Consider the following 14,490-nt stretch of genomic DNA (forward strand, 5'->3'; position numbering starts at 1 on the left):
TTCACTTTTAGCATCTCTTAACCTCAACAGAGACACCTGGTTGTTCCCAGCGGAGTTAATTGAAAGGTATTTTATGTCTTTCCACTGTTTATTAGCCACTTGCTCATCTTTGTTCCCCTTTACAGACAAAACAGATTTGTTGTCACACCTTTGTCTCTTGATTCTAAAGAACTTCTTGTAGGTTTGATTAAGGTACTAAAATGAGAATTGAGCAAGTATTCAGCTCCTGTTAGGAAAGCGCACGTATGTGATGGTTAACATTCTCAGACCTCCACTTCCCAAACTTCCTTTTCTATATGTAAATCCAGATTTGAAATACACTCAATACATCTGCAAAATTAGATTTCTCACTAATCTACTTACATACATTTTGTGCCCAAGTGAACTTCCTCAAGCTGGAGAGACTCCCCAGATGAAATATGTAACATAATTTAAATCACTTCCAAATAGCAGAATTTATATTGTTTGTGAGAAGGACGGATTTTTCTCCAAAGCAATTTTCTTTCTGTTACTGGCCAAAAAACAAACACAGTACGCTGGAGTCTTACTCTAATGCTTTTTTGGGGCCCATGCTCAATGGCCACCTCATGGATAAGATAAACTGATGTTATTTCACCAATTAAACTTTGCCAGATGGGATTGAGATAGGCCAGCCGCGTTCTGAGCACTTCAGTGTTTGAAGGGACAACAAATAGTATTTGCTGCGGTGCCAGTTATTAGCTCAGCATAATACTTTTTATTAAAAAATTTCACAGCATTTGGCAAACAGGTGCACTGTAACAGAAAAAGCACTATTATATGGGAATCTAAAGATACAGGTCATAGTAGAAATTCATTAGCTTTGGCCTTTGAGAGGTAACTTAACCTTCTTGAGTTTTTAATTCTTTGTTCCATCCCAGGGTATTGTGGGAATCAAATGGGGTAATATATATTGACATTTTGAAAACTGAAGGCTATATAATTGGAAGATGTTCTTTTAGATGCTAGTTGAAATGACATAGCAGTTGTGACTCTAAATACAAAGCATCTACTATATGCCAAGTCATTGTGTATCTCAGTGTAGGAGGTATAAATATTAATGGCACCTCTGCCTTGAACAGATACAAAGTGAGGGGGTAGGGGTATGGTAAAGGAAGAAGAACATAATATTCAGTTGATTTCCTAGAAAAGGTAGAATTTGAAATGAGACTTGAATAAGTAATAATTTCAACAGGATGACTGAATAAAGATCACTTAAGATATAATAATTCTACTACCTTTTTCTCCTCTGCCTCCATGAATTCAGGATCCTTTCACCATCTTTTCTTTCTACACTCTTCCTTGAAATCTATTTCTTTATTAATTTTGTGTGAAGGGCAGTGCTATACACAAGCAGAATGTCTTGTCACCACCTTAATCAGTGGCAAGACTAGTATGTGTATTCTCATGGCAGAAATGGAGCTTTGTACATCTCTGTAAATACTCTTTTTCCCATCAGATATACTTAGCACTAAGAATTCAGGTACATTTATTCTGAGTGTAACTTTGATTTTAATAAACTGGGTATCTTAAAAGTAGCTATGAATAGTGAGAGGACAGTATTCTCTCTCTTTCATCCTCTTCTCTCTTCCCTCTCCCTGTGTCCTTCCCTTCCTCCGTTTCTGAATGAGAAATAAACCTTAATTATGGCAAGCCCCTAAGATTTCAAGGTTGCTTTTAAACAGCCTAACTAACAACCTAACTAACATAGAAGGTAGATTCGACAATAACTGAAACCTTAGAATGTGGCACTGGCTTAGAAGGCAGGCAACAATGAGGAAACATACGGTGAAGGCTGAAAAGACGGCCAGCCATATTAAGCAGTTAGAACAGATTTGGTAAAACTATTGCCTAACATAAATTGGGGGTCATATTATATGGCTACTGAGCTGGCAGTTGTAGGAAAAGAGGTTGGGAATCAAAACTTATTTATGTGTGTTGGTCTTTTTTTAAATAGAAATTTCTATTGAGGTAGTTGCAGAATAATATAGAAGTCATGTTAATTCCTTACCTAGTTTTCCTCAGAGGCAACATCTTGCAAAACTGTAGTGCAGTATTACAACTAGGATATTCACATTGATAAAATCTAATCTACTTCAGATTTCCCCAGTTTTACTTGTGTATGTGTGTATTTAGTTCTGTACAGTTTTATCACATGTAGATTTGTATATCTACGACCATAGTCAAGATACAGAACAATTTCATACCACATTTCCTCATGTTCCCCCTTTTATCACAACATCCACCTTCCCTCCCTTCTGCCAAATTCCCTTACCCACCCCTCTACCCGCATTTCCTAATTAACTCCTTGGCAACCACAAATCTATTTTCTATTTCTAAAATTTTATCATTTCAAAATATATAAATAGAGTCATACAGTATGTAACCTTTTGGGATTGACTTTTTTCCCCTCAGCATAATTCTCCAAAGATTCACTGCATTTCTGTGTGTATCAATAGTTTGCTTCTTTCTATTGCTGAGTAATATTCCATGGTATGGGTATACTGCAGTTGGTTTAACCATTCACCTGTTGCAGGACATCTGGGCTGTTTCCAGTTTTAGGACATTATGAATAAAACTTCTGTTGAACGTTTATGTACAGGTTCTTTTGTGAACATGAGTTTTCATTTCTCTGGGATATATGTCCAGGAATACAATTGCTGGATCATATAGTAGTTGTGGATTTAGAAACTGCCACATTCTTTTCCAGAGTGGCTATACCATTTTACATGTCCCCCAGCAGTGTATGAGTGATCCAGTTTGTCTGTGTCCTCATCAGAATTTATTATTTTCGCTATTTTTCATTTTAGCTCTTTTAATGGAGGTGTAGTGATATCATGGTAGTTTTAAGTTGCATTTTCCTGATGAATGATGATGTTGAACCTTTTCCTGTACTTATTTCCCATCAGTATAAACTTTTCAATGAAATGCCTGTTTGTGTCCTCTGTCCATTTTCTAATCAAATTGTTTGTTTTTTACTGTTGCGTTTTGAGAATTCTTCATGTGTTCTGGATGCAAGTCTTTTGTCACATATGTGGTTTGCAAATATTTTCTCGTAGTCTGTAGCCTATCCATTTTCTTAGTAGAGTTGTTCACAGAACAAAGTTTTTAAATTTTGATGCAATTAATTTGATCAGTTTTATTTTATGGATTATGTTTCTGGTGTCCAGTCTAAGAACTTTTTGCCTAGCCCCATATCCCCAAGATTTTTTCCTGTATCTTTTTTCTACAAGTTTTATCATTTTACATTTACAGCTGTGATCCATTTTGATTTAATTTTTGTATAAGATAGGAGGTTTAGATTAAGATTTGTCTTCTTCTTCTTCATTTTCCTACAAATATCCACTTGTTCCAGTACCATTTTTGAAAAAAGTGTCCTTCCTCAATTGAATTGCTTTTGCGCCTTAAAAAAAAAAACAAACCTGTTTGACATATTTGTGTGGGTCTTTTTCTGAGGTCTCTATACCATGGGTCTATGTGTCTTTCCCCCACTGCTTTCATTACTATAGCCAATACAGTAAGAAACCTTGGTATCTGGTAGAATGATTCTTCCCACTTTATTCTTCTCTGTCAAGATTGTTTTCGTTTCCATAAAAATTTCCCAGGATTTGATAGGAATTGCATTTAACCTATAGATCAATTTGGGGAGAATTAACATCTTTACTGTGTTGAACATATGTCCTAAAATTTATCTAGGTGTTCTTTGATTTCTTTCGTGAGCATTTTGTAATTTTCATCACCCACATCACATACATGTTTTGGTTTTGTTAGATTTATACCTTAGTATTTTATTATTTTGTAGTTGATTATGAATGGTATTATGTTACACATGTTTTTGTTAGTGTAAAATCAACACACAACTTTTGTGTGTTGATTTTATATCTTTTGACATTGCTGGACTCACTTGTTAGTTCTAGGAGGTTTTTTTTTGTGTGGATTCCTCGGAATTTTCCTTATAGGCAGGTATGTCATCTGCAAATAGAGTATTATTTTTTCGTTTCCAATCTGTATGTCATTTATTTCTTTTTCTTGTCTTTTTGCACTGGCTAGAACTTCCAGTATACTATGTTGAGTAGCAGTGATAAGAGCAGACATCCTTGCCTTGTTCCTGATCTTTGTGGAAAGTCTTCAGTCTTTCACCTTAAGTATGATGTTATTTGTAGATTTTTTTGGTAGATGCCCTTTATCAAGTTGTAATTCCCCTCTGGGAGTTTTTGTTTGTTTGTTTGTTTGTTTGTTTTACCATGAACAAGTACTGGATTTCATCAAATTCCTTTTCTGCAGCAATTGACATAATCATGATTTTTCTTCTTTAACTCTTGATACAGTGGATTACGTTGAGATATATATATATATATATATATAGTTTTTTGTTTTGAGACAGAGTTTCACTCTTGTTGCCCAGGCTGGAGTGCAATGGCGCGATCTCGGCTCACTGCAACCTCCGCCTCCCAGGTTCAAGTGATTCTCCTGCCTCAGCCTCCCAAATAGCTAGGATTACAGACATGTGCCACCACACCCAGCTAATTTTGTATTTTTAGTAGAGATAGAGTTTCACCATGTTGGTCAGGCTGGTCTCGAACTCCTGACATCGGGTGATCCACCCACTTCAGCCTCCCAAAGTGCTGGGATTATAGGCATGAGCCACCATGCCCACCCTACGTTGATATATTTTTAATCTTGAGTCAGCTTTACATATGTGGAATAAACTCTACTTGGTCAGAGTTTATAATTCCTTTTACACATTGTAGGATTTGGTTTGCTAGTATTTTGTTGAGGATTTTTAAATGTATGAGAGATTTTCAAGTATTCATGATATGTATTGATTGGTAGTTTGGGGCATTTTTTGTTTTGTTTTCTTTTACTGTTTCTGCCAGGTTTTGGTAATAGTATAATACTGGCCTTATATTTTAGAAGGATTTATGAAGCATTGGTATTAATTCTTCTTTAAGTGCTTGGTAGAATTTTCCAGTAAAATTATCTGGGCCTGGATATTTTGTTTTTGAGAGCTTTTAAATTACAAATGGAATTTCTTTAATGTTTCTAGGACTATTCAGATTATCTGTTTCATCTTGGTTGAGTTCTCATAGTTTGTAGTTTTTTAGGAATTCGTGCATTCCTGCTAAGTGGTTGACTTTACAAGTATAAATCTGTTGATAGGATTTCCTTTTTACCCTTTTAATGGCAGTAGGATCTGTAGTGATATACCCTGTTTCCTGGTTTTGGTGATTTGTGTTTTCTCTATTTTTTTCTGCCTTGTAGAGGTTTATTAATTATATTGATTTTTTTTCAGAGTCAGCTTTTTGTCTCAATGTTTTTCTGTGATGTTTCTGTTTGCAATTTCATTGATAACAACTCTTTATTATTTTCTTCATTCTGCTTGCTTTGGGTTAATTTTGCTCTTTTTCTATTTTCTTAAGGTAAGAACTTAGATTATTGATTTGCAAACTCTCCTTGGTTTTTAATAAGTGACTTATGGGTTGGAGGGTAGCATATACAGCATGGGTGTGTTAGACAAAGGGATGATTCACATTCAGTTCCACCTGGGATGGGGTAAAAATCTCATCGTGCTATTCAGAACTGTGTGCAATTCATAACTTAGAAACTGTTTATTCTTGGAATTTTCCATTGAATAATTTCAAACTGCAGTTGACCACTGGTAATTGAAATCACGTAAAGTGAAACCATGCCTAAGGGAGGACTACTGCATTCTCCTTATTTATTTATTTATTTTTTGCCACTGTGCCCTACTAAGGGCTCATTTTTAATCATAAACAATATTGCCTAATATTACAACTGACATTCCATTATTACCTTGCCTAGTAGGTTTCCAGAGAAACAGTGCTGAAAGCCAAACTTGAGGTCATTTCACCAGGGAGAAAGAAAAGGTTTTATTAACCCTTTACTCATAGCAGTCCAGGGTAATCTCACAGTATCAGGACCCAGCCTCCTGTATTGCTGCTCTGCTATTCATGGCTTCTATTTCCAAGGTTACTTTGAAGTCCAAGAATCCTGCTAGAGCTCTAGCTACCACATCCATGTTCCAGCAGGAACAGAAGATGAGCCCACCTGCTTCCTCTTAAGCCTTTAAGTTTAAGGAAACTTCCCAGAAGCACCACTAAGCACTTGTTTTTTTCTTTTTTCTTTTTTTTTCCCATCACTCAGCACTTCTTATTCCATGTCAATGTCAGAACTTAGTCATATGACCACATGTATCTGCAAGGAAAGCTAGGCACATTGCTAACCTGAATAAATTCTGGGATTCTGATACAAAGCAAAAAAGGGAGAACAGATAATTGGGTCAGGCAATTAGCATTCTCTCCTATACATACATATGGGGGGAACAATAAGCTTTTTATTAAAAGCTGAGACTAAAAAACCTCATATATATTAGCTGGGCATGGTGGCACGTGCCTGTAATCCCAGCTACTTGGGAGGCTGAGGCGTGATAATCGCTTGAACCTGGGAGGCGGAGGCTGTGGTGAGCCAAGATCGTGTCACCGCACTCCAGCCTGGGCACAAAGAGTGACAGACTATCAAAAAATAAAAAAAGTAAAAAGTCATATAGACATTGGGATGTAGATTATTGCTTGTAATCATCTGCTTATGATTTGAAAATGCTTTTTATCAAGGTAAGTCATTTTCCAATTAAATTTTTGGAAGAAAAAAATTATTTGGGTCAGGCATGATGGCTCACACGTGTAATTATAGCACCTTGTTGAGGCAGGAGGACCACTTGAGCTCACGAGTCCGACACCAGCCTGGGCAACAAGACAAAACCCCGTCTCTACAAAAAATACAAAAATAAGCTGGGCATGGTCGCACATGCCTGTAGTCCCAGCCACTAGGGAGGCTGAGGTGGGAGGATGGCTTAAGCCCAGGAGGCAGAGGTTGCAGTGAGCCCAGACTGCACCACTGCAGTACAGCCTGGACGACAGAGCCAGAGCTTGATTTTTTAAAAAATTATTCGCCCTAGAACATTAGCTCTCTAATCTGTTAAAATAGTTTTATCTCCATCAATTGTGAGATGTAATTAACATGAGGTATGTTTTAACTTACTGGTACTAGGTTAAACTATAGGAAATTGCTGTTTTTTGTAGTTGGAAACAATCAAATATTGGCAATTTTACACAGCTCAACCTGTAAAAAAGTATCAAAGGGTGTGAATAATTTACTTAAAAAATATAAACTAGCACAGATTTAGTTTACTGCTATAATAAAATGACTAATACAGCTGAATTTCAATAATCTTTCTCAAGTGGGAAAGGAGCAAAATTACATCTGGAATATTTGGAATTGTTCCTTTATCCTTAAGCACTTCAAAATTCTTTTTCTGTTCCTAGATAAAATACTTATTATAGTAGACTAAAAATAGGCCCCAAAGATTTCCATGCCCTAATCCCTAGTAGTATGCCTGTGTATGTTAAATGACCTAGCAAAAGAGACTTTGCAGGTGGAATTAATGTTGTTTTGTTTTGTTCTGTTTTGTCTTTGAGATGGAGTCTAGCCAAGGCTGGAGTGCAGTGGCGCAATCTCGGCTTACTGCAACCTCCGCCTCCTGGGCTCAAGCAATTCTCTCACTCCAGCCCCCTGAGCAGCCGGGACCACAGGTGTGTGCCACTACACCTGGCTAATTTTTGTGTTTTTAGTAGAAACGGGGTTTCACCATGTTGGCCAGGCTGGTTTCAAACTTCTGACCTCGTGATCCACCCGCCTCGCCTCCGAAAGTGCCGGGATCACAGGCGTGAGCTACTGTGCCCAGCCAGAATTAATGTTATACACCTTCAGCAGGGTGCAGTGGTTCACGCCTGCAATCCCAGCACGTTGAGAGTCCAAGACAGGAGGATCACCAGAACCCAGGAGTTCAAGACCAGCCTGGGCAACATAATGAGACCCCATCTCTTAAAAAAAAAAAAAAAAAATGTAAAAAAACAGCCAGGCATGGTGATGCGTGCCTGCAGTCCCACCCACTCAGGAGGCTGAGGCGGGAGGACTGCCCGAGGCCGGAAGTTCAAGGCTGCAGTAAGCCGCGGTCATGCCACTGCACTCCAGCCTGGGCGACAGAGCGAGACCCTGTCCCAAAGGGAAAAAAAAAAGTTATCGACCTTAAAATAGGGAGATTATCCAAGTGGGCCCAGAGTAATGAAATAGACATTTAAAAGTGGAAATGGAAGACAGCAGGGTAGGTCAGAGAGAGGGGTGATGGAAGAAGTAACAGGAATGATTCAAAATGGGAGAGGGACTTCACCACTATTGCAGGTTCTGAAGAAAAGGGGATCTGACCCTCAGCTAACAGACAGCAAGGAAAGGATAATTTGATCCTTCAACTGCAAAGAACTGAATTCTACCAACAACTAAATAAACAAGGAAATGGATTTGCCCCCCACCCCAAAACCTCCATAAAGGAATGCATTCCTGCCAGCACCTTGAATTTAGGCCAGGTAAGACCCGTGTCACACTTTTCACCTACAAAACTATAAGACAATACATTTGTGTTAAGTCACTGAGTTCGTAGTAATTTGTAACAGCCTCAAAGGAAAATGTATATACTTACCTTAAGAAAACCTTAAATTTAAAGGACTCAGAAGGGTCCCTAAAGTCATTTACAAATATTTCATTTTACTTATTTTTTGAGACAGGGTCTCACTGTGTCACCCAGGTGAGAGTACAGAGGCGCAAACGCAACTTACTACAGCCTCAACTTCCCAGTCCCAGGCCATCCTCCCAGGTCAGCTGCCCAGTAGCTGGTACCACAGGCACATGACACTATGTCCAGCTAATTCTAAAAAAATTTTGTAGAGACGAGGCCTCTCCACATTACCGACTGGTCTCAAACTCCTAGGCCCAAGTGATCCTCCCACCTCGGCCTCCCAAAGTGCTGAGATTACTGGTGTGAGCCACTGCACCCGGCCCAAACTATATTTTAAAAGTCCAATTCATGCCTGGTCCCAAATGATTCTGGTAAAATAAGTTGTATTATGACTGGATATGTGTGTATAGCCAATAAAATGCAATAAAATATTAAAAGACTGAAAGCTACACAGCAATTATTTTTATGTAAGAACTCTAAAAAGTTATTGACAAGTTATTATGAGAAACATTTCATCTAGGAATGATTTCTAAGGCAGCATTTGAGTTTCCATAAAAACAGAACTTTCTGTCTCAGAAGGTATATCAATAAGAGGACCAGAATCTTCTATTTCCAAGAGCATTGGTTTCTCCTGTTCACAACTCAGATTTGAACTGTCATTCATTTGAATCTCTTCCCCTTCCAATTCCAAAGATTTATCTGGGGCTGAAGCTACCACTTCTTTGTCTTCATTTTCATGTAGAAAGCTACAAATCATGTTGGGTCAATAGGAGAAATCACTATCCTTTATTTGCAGCCATTCCACCTCACCTGTTTTCTTCTCCTTCCTTCTCTGTCAGAAGAGTTCTTGTCATGCTGAGCTTCTTCATTGTATGACATTTATATTTTAGCACTGTTTTATTATTGCCTTCTGTATCAGCATGTTCAACATTTTCTTCAAATATAACACAGGTCCCAAGAGTGTCTTCATACTCCCCAGCAAAGACACAGCTGTCCACTTGCAGAATGGGCCTCTCAGTGTCAGTGCCCAAAACCTTGCATTTATTTTCACATTTGAGAGAAAGTCTGAATCAATAATTCCTGATAATTCCACTAGAACTAACTGTTCCTCGTCTTCCTCCTTTTCTCCGTCCTCCAGACCCCGCTAGTTGGCCGCCGCCTTGGTCCGCGTTGCCTCGACTCCTAGTCACTGGCCACGCCCTCCCGGAGCCACCTTCTTGAGTACGGGCCCTGCATTCTCTTTTAAGGCATTTCTGATAATCAGCAATTTAAAAACCCTAGTTGTTATCTCCAACTGTCAATTTCACTAATGGTTCTTTTACTATCCATTATAAAGCTCCATGTTAACAAACATCTGCACATAGATATCCCAAAGGCTCAAATTAAACTTGTCTAAAACTAAACTCATTATTTTCATATTCTCTGGGCTCTCCCAGATCTGTAACTCCTTTTCTTTTTCTCAGCAAAAGACTACTGCTATTTACTCAGGAATCTAAAGCAGGCTATTTCTATTTATTCAGTAAGTGATGATGATTATAATGCTTAAATGGCTCTTGAATCCTTTGTCTTCACTAGTTTCCCACTACCACATCCCTGTTTCAGGCTTTCTTTGTCCCCTACCTTGAAAATATAATTTTTTTCAGGTTTATGAAAAACATCAGCTCCTTGTCCATACCTTATTTTCTTACTCCCTAGGGCAATCACTTTCATTTATTTTAGCTAAATTTTGCAACTATTTATTTGTATATTTTAAAACATCATGTAGTGTTACTTTTTAGTTTTTCCATATTAGGCCTTCTCTACTGACTTTCCAAAATGGGTGGAGGGGAGGATTTAACTCTTTTATATCATATATACATATATATACACACACACACATTTTCCTCATCCTAATATGTATATATTATAAATTTCACGTAGAGCAATATTTAATAGTTGAATTATGATTGCATAAATGTTATTTGCAGCCTGGCCATGTAGCATACTATATTATGTCTTCTTCCTTTTACAAGTTTTATTTTCCTTTGAATCTTATTTCTTTATTTGCTTAGTGTTCTATATACTTTCAATAATTTGTTCTTTAAGTCCCTGCTTTTACTTTAAATCTATCAGTTGCATCTTTGATTCATCTCTGCCAGAGTCCTGTAATCTCTATATTACAATCCGTAATTGTTGCTTTTTTGGTCTGCTGCTCGGCTATGGTCTCCCTTCTATAGCATTCTTGTATTGCCTCTACTCTTTGTTGGTTCTCCAGTTTCATGGCTCTTACTTACACTTCTGTTTCTTGGTTTATTCCCTTGTTTCTGATATAGCACATTTTCTAGCAGTTTCCAGAAAGAGTGCATAGGAAGTAAACTTTTGAGACCTTGCCTGTCTGAAAAGGTATTTATTCTACCCTCACATCTAATAGATAATATTGGGTATTGAATTTTAGCTTGGAAATAATTTTCCCTGGAACTTTTGAAGAAGTTGTTCTGTTGTTTTCTAACTTTGAAGGCCGTTTTGATTCCTGAACCTCATGTGAACTTTCCATTGTGTTTTTCAGTGGAAGGTTTTAGGGTCTTCCTCAAAATACTGAAGTATCAGATGATGTGTTTTGGTGTGGATCTGTTTCATCCACTGAGCCCATTATTGCTGATTCAAGGAATTCATTTCTTTCAGTTTGGGTCTATTTTCTTGAATTAAGTTTTAGCTCATTCTTTCTGGAAATACTCTTTTTCTAATGTTTGATGCCGTGGACTGATCTAAATTTAATTTCTCTCCTATTTTCTCGTTATATTTTTGTTAAATTTTCTGGGGTATGTACTCAAGTTTTTGTCTTTCTACAGATCTTTGATTTCTGCTATAAGTTTAATTTTGCAAGAGCTTGTTGTGTTGTTTTATGATTATGTATATGTACTTTGTAAATAGCATCCTGTTCTTATTTCATGAGTTCAGTATTATCTCTTTGAGGATATTAATGATTTTTAAAATGTATATTTTATTCTTTCTGGAGTATACCTTTTAGCTTTCTTTATATTTCTGTTTTGTTTCAGTCTTTCTCGTGTTAGAGGCTTTCCTCAAATATCTGGTGATTCTTGGTTGTCCATTTATATTCAAGAATGATACACTGAAAAGTTTTGTAGGTGGGGCTTGTTAACTTACTATTATAGGATAATTTGTCTAGACCTTTTCATTGGGGGACCTCTAACTGTTATCTTCAGGATTTATCTCTTTAGCTGGTCAAATTCTCTGGGGAAGAAACTTCCAGCTCCTGGCTAGAGATAAGCCTGGTGTTAAGCCAGTGTTCTGAGAACTGTTGGAGAAGAGACTGCAGGCTCTGTTCAGTTTGTAGGCTTTCACTTTATCCCTTGTATAACTTTGACTTAATTCCTGTTTTGGTACAGAATACTTGCCCTCTGCTCTGCCTGGTGTCCCTGATCCACAGCTTATTTGGTTTACCCTCTCCAAAGGAAAATTATCTCCAGGAGTTGGGTAGGGAGAATTGCCCAGATGTAGGATGTGGAAGAGAGGAGGGGTCTGTTTCTTATATTTTTCACAGTTCTGTTTTTAGCTCCACTTTCAACACCACTTTGAATTACCTAGCTCTACTAATTCCATATTCTTTCTAGGGTTCTCTTGTACAAATCCAGTTGCAAATTTCATAGTTTTTTTGTTGTCTCCTTTTCTTGTTTTTGTCCTCATGATATTATGCTTTTGTCTTTTTCTTCTTCTTTTAAAAATATCTTTACTGCTATTTTACAAATGTTTTGAAATGGAGCAGTGGTAAATGCATTTGCTTGATCTCTAACTGGTGACCTTAGTGGTCTCCTCCCCCCCCATTCTAATTCACTTTCACAATACTGTCAAGATGATCTTGATAAAGTCACACTCTATTCTAGTCATCTCTTTATTAAAACCCTTCACTAGTTCCCATTGCCCAATGATAAATTCGATTCTTTGCATAATATACAAAGTACCCTGCATAATCTAACCCCTACCTGGTTCTCTAGCCTCATCTCGAAGAAGTATTTATGCTTTTCTAAACGCCTGATGTTATTTCCTCTTCTGTATTTTCGGATGTTCAGTTTCTTTTGCCTGGAGTACTCTACCCCATCATCGTCTGCCTGGTAGCTGCTTCCATGTCAAGATGGTTTATGAAGCCTTCCTTGACTTCCTTGGCTCATCATTCTAATAGTTGTTTATCCCCTTCTTTGTATCCATGCTGTGTTCTACCTAATGTAGTATTAGCATTTATCATATAACATTTTAGTTATTTATTTACATGTCTGTTTACTGGAATTTGAGCTTCTTGATAGAGATAATATCTTAATTATTTTTGTATCTTCAGAATTTAGCAATGCCCGGCATGAGCTTGGGGTCCAATATATGGTTTCAATTTATTTGTCGCCTGATATTTACACAGCATACTGTATTTAGCTTTTGGTGGAGAAAGAGATACAAAGCTACAGACATGTGTACATGACCATCTTTCCATGTTATTAAACATTCTACATGTTAATGGCTGCTAAATATTGCATTATATGGATATACTGTAGTTTGTTTAGTTAATAGCCCATTGTTAGGTATTAGTTAATGTTTCAAACTTTTTGCTGTTTTAAATCATGCTGCAGTAAAAACCTAGCTGGAGGTAAATTTTAAGGTGTACATCCATGATTACTGGACATAAATAAAATTCTTAGAAGTTAAAATGGTAAATCAGTAGTAATGTCTGTTTTAAAAGCTTTTGGTATATATCCTTCCAGGTAGGTTGTACTAATTTATATTTTCACCAGAAATTCATTAGGGGGGACCCATTTTTCTGCACTCTTTCCAGTACCACTCCTGTAGTCACTACCACCACCACCACCACCACCACCATGATGATCATTCTTTGCCAAGATTTATAGGTTAAAATAATATATTCCTGGTTGAATTTGCATTCCTCTGGTTACTACTGAGGTTGAGTATTTCTAAAATGTTTATAAATAATTTGTGTGTCATTTTATAAGGTGCCTATTTGTGTCTTTAACTATTTTCCTGTCAGGATATTTTTTTCTCTCACTGCGTCAATTTTTTTCTAGGAGAAATGAGAGATATACTATATAGCATTGCTTATGAAAGTACATTGTATTCTTTGACAATGAATTTAATCTCATCTAATAAGTTTTATATGTATAACTTAAAATTTTTTTAAAGCATTAATTACAGTTTCTAGAAATCTGTGTCTGGGTTTAATGACTAAATCTCTTTTCATAATCTTTTTTGAATCTTCACCTAAAGTATTTGCAAAAGGCTAAGTTGAAGAAAACATCTGTCTCCAAAACAGAATGACACTGGCTGGAAGCGGCTTCACCAAAATCTTTTGAGAATAACAAATAATTGTTTTAAAATATTTTTAAATACACAAATATATCACCTTAACCAATAGCCATTTAGTTAGGCCTATAGAGTTGTATAGACATCAAACAATCCAGTATTAGAACACATTTGTTACCGCCAAAATTTTCTCTTGGCCATTTGCAGTTATTCCCCATTTCTATCCCAAACCCCATGCAACCACTAATCTACTTTCTGTCTTTATAGATTTACCTTTTCTGGAGAGTTTACGTAGATTGAATCATATTATATGTGGCCTTTTGTGTCTGGTTTCTTTCATTTAACATATTTTCAAGGTTCATCTATGTTGTAACATATATCAGTATTTAATTCCCTTTTATTGCTGTGTATCATTTCATTGTACAGTCATACCATATTCTGTTTATCCATTCATCAGTTGATGAACATTTCTTTTTTTTTTTTTTTAATTATACTTTAAGTTCTAGGGTACATGTGCACAACGTGCAGGTTTGTTACATATGTATACATGTGCCATGTTGGTGTGCTGCACCCATTAACTCTTC

General features: G+C 36.9%; 1 protein-coding gene and 1 pseudogene across 2 annotated transcripts in view; one reads left to right on the forward strand and one right to left on the reverse strand.

Annotated features, from left to right (window-relative positions):
- The window catches only part of NUP62CL (nucleoporin 62kDa C-terminal like), a 92,310-nt gene that overhangs the window by 73,021 nt on the left and 4,799 nt on the right, over positions 1 to 14,490 (forward strand). The window lies entirely within an intron of this gene.
- The window catches only part of LOC105532317, an 11,655-nt pseudogene continuing 6,220 nt past the window's right edge, over positions 9,056 to 14,490 (reverse strand). The window contains exon 2 of the transcript XR_001004952.1: positions 9,056 to 9,767. The product of XR_001004952.1 is annotated as a general transcription factor 3C polypeptide 6 pseudogene (transcript). The remainder of the gene's footprint in view (positions 9,768 to 14,490) is intronic.

Source organism: Mandrillus leucophaeus, unplaced genomic scaffold (genome assembly GCF_000951045.1).
Source record: "Mandrillus leucophaeus isolate KB7577 unplaced genomic scaffold, Mleu.le_1.0 Scaffold949, whole genome shotgun sequence".
Taxonomy (NCBI): Eukaryota; Metazoa; Chordata; class Mammalia; order Primates; family Cercopithecidae; genus Mandrillus; species Mandrillus leucophaeus.